The sequence below is a fragment of the Suricata suricatta genome, chromosome 2 (assembly GCF_006229205.1).
Source record: "Suricata suricatta isolate VVHF042 chromosome 2, meerkat_22Aug2017_6uvM2_HiC, whole genome shotgun sequence".
NCBI classification, from domain to species: Eukaryota; Metazoa; Chordata; class Mammalia; order Carnivora; family Herpestidae; genus Suricata; species Suricata suricatta.
In genome coordinates, this window is record NC_043701.1 from 132,483,943 (window position 1) to 132,486,747 (window position 2,805).

General features: G+C 45.4%; 2 protein-coding genes across 2 annotated transcripts in view; one reads left to right on the forward strand and one right to left on the reverse strand.

The window, feature by feature from the left end:
* LOC115276014 (disks large homolog 5-like) overlaps positions 1–2,805 on the forward strand; it is a 96,007-nt gene that overhangs the window by 27,344 nt on the left and 65,858 nt on the right. The gene's annotated exons all lie outside the window — the stretch shown is intronic.
* The window catches only part of LOC115276007 (disks large homolog 5-like), a 58,681-nt gene that overhangs the window by 26,484 nt on the left and 29,392 nt on the right, over positions 1–2,805 (reverse strand).

Genomic DNA, 2,805 nt, shown 5'->3' on the forward strand with positions numbered 1-2,805 from the left:
GACTCCTTGCTTTTTACAGATGGCTCCCATTGCAGGTACATATGGACTGCATTTTGTTTATGCATTCATTTGTCTAAAGACACTTGGGTTGTTTCTATCTCTTGGCTATTGGTAAAGTCAGATTGTTGAAGGTACCCTAATGTCTTTCTTCTTCTTTTTTTAAATTTTAGAGACAGCGTGAGCAGTGGAGGGGCAGACAGAGTGGGAGACACAGAATCTGAAGCAGGCTCCAGGCTCTGAGCCGTCAGAACACAGCCTGACATGGAGCTCAAACCCATGAACCGTGAGATCATGACCTGAGCCGAAGCCGGATGCTCAACCGACTGAGGCACCCAGGCGCCCCGCCTGTCTGATCCTTGATTTTTCTTCCTCTGTCCGTCCCCACCTCCCCCTTTGTCTCTTCTTCTTGTAGGACTTATTTTGCATTTCCAGATGTGAATCCTTTCCCAGTTACATTTATTACAAAAGCTTCTCTGAGTTTATGGCTCATGTTATACCACAGTTTCCCATTTTGATCCAGTAAAATCTATCGATCATTTCCTTTACGGTTTGGGCTTTGGGTGTCTTATTGAAGAAGCTCCTTCCTACCCAGAGATCATGGAGAGACTCTCCAATTTTCCAATTTTGAAAAAAAATTATTTTTTTTAAATTTTAATTTCACTTTTCAAATTATATCTCTCAACTACTTGGAATATTTTCTTTCCTGTACATTGTGAGATGGGGCTATAACATTACTCTTTTCTATAAACCACCAAATAAGTCCAGCGTGGACTGAGGACACCTGAACGCACCCACGCGCCGGCAGTGAGAGCGGGAGGACACCAAGCACATCACCTGAAGCAGTGCCCACAACTGAGGGGTGAGAAAAACGTCCGTGTGGACGCGTGTCCACACAGGCCCAGGACACAAAGAGCGAATGGAGAGTTCTCCTGACTTCTGGGTCAGGCAGTGTCTCCACCAGGGCCTGGAAAAGGTCCAGCTTCTGGACCGGGGCGTCCTAACTCGTGGACAGTCCCTCAAACATTCCAGTTCAAAACCACTTCCAGGGGTTTACTCTCTAGTCATCCCTTCAGCCAGGTGAGAGCCCCACTGGCTCCAAATGCATCCAGTGGTTTCTGCACAACAAAGGCACTGCTGCTATTCCCGGGTTTGCCCACAAGAGGGCGGCCCTGGGTAGACCAGCAGCGGGCTCTCCTCCTGCACTGCCTCATCCTCCAAGTTCCTCAAGAATCCAGCCTGGGTGTTATATGGAAACCAATTTGACAATAAATAATAATAAAAATAGTCTTAAAAAAAAAGAAACCAGCGTGGACGTTCCTCAAAAAATTAACAACAGAACTCCTCTCTGACCCAGCAATAGCACTGCTGGGGATCTACCCAAGGGATACAGAAGTGCTAATGCATAGGGGCACATGTTCGTAGCAGCACTTTCAACAATTGCCAAATCATGGAAAGAGCCTAAATGTCCACCAACCGATGAACGGATCAAGAAGATGTGGTTTCTGTATACAATGGAATACTTCATGACAATGAGAAAGAATGAAATATAGTCATTCGTGGCAATGGGGAGGGACCTCGAGGGTGTCATGCTAAGTGAAATAAGCAGGGCAGAGAAGGAGAGATATCATGTTTTCTCGTGTAAGTCTAACAGGAGAAACTTCACAGAGGACCATGGGAAAGGGAAGGGGGGAAAAGAGAGTGAGATGGAGGGAGGCAAATCATAAGAGACTGTTGAATACTGAAAATAAACTGAGGGCTGAAGAGGGAGGGGGAAGGGGAGGGGGTGATGCACATGGAGGAGGATACCTGGGGGAAGAGCACTGGGTGTTATTTGGAAACCAACATGACAATAAACTATAATTTAAAAAGTAAATAAAGAAAAGAAAAGAAAAGAAAAAGAAACCAGCTAGACCTAAAGGTAGCCTTGGAACAGCACAGAGACTTCCTTTTCGGCCTTGGTATCTTCACTGGCCCGCAGCACAATCTGGAGTCTACACTGTGGCTTGCCTTTCTTCCTAGGGCAATCATCCTCCAAATGCCCCAACCATAAGGAGCTTGCATTAGAGTCTGTGTGACAGACCAGGGCCGTGAACTGACAGCCAGATGGGTCTCAAGCTCCCAGGGAGACAGTGTCAGGCAGGCAAACACCCAGGGCAGACCTAGGAATCCTCTCTGATGCTCACTTGAGCTTGAAGAGCACTGGGGACTAGATTTTCCCGACCTTGGCAACCGAGAGGCCTTGGGAGCAGTGGTACCGAGTACTGTCTACTATCATATACCCAGTGGGACATACACATCCAGCACTCAGAGTTTGTTTCTAAGTACCATCCTCTATTCAAAAGAATGAGGATTCTTTGGAGAAATGATTCACGAGGCAAGGGCAGAAAATAAAATGAGCTGGGACATTTTCTTGTGCCAGAGAACAAGAAAGTGCTCAAAGAGTGAGAAGGACCTGTCAAAATGAGAAGCAGTCCTGAAGAGGCTCTGCATCCTGAAGATAGTAAAGTCACCTTCTTTTCGAGTGCACATGGCACATTCTCCAAGATAGATCACATACTGAAGCATAAAGCAGCCCTCCATAAGTATAAATGAATAGAGATCATACCAAGCACACTTTCAGATCACAATGCTATGAAACTTGAAGTTAACCACAGGAAAAAGTCTGGAAAACCTCCAAAAATGTGGAGGTTACAAACCACCTTACTAAAGGATGATTGGGTTAATCAGGCAATTAGAGAAGAAATTAAAAAATATATGGAAACCAATGAAGACAAAAATACAACAATCCAAAATCTCTGTGACACA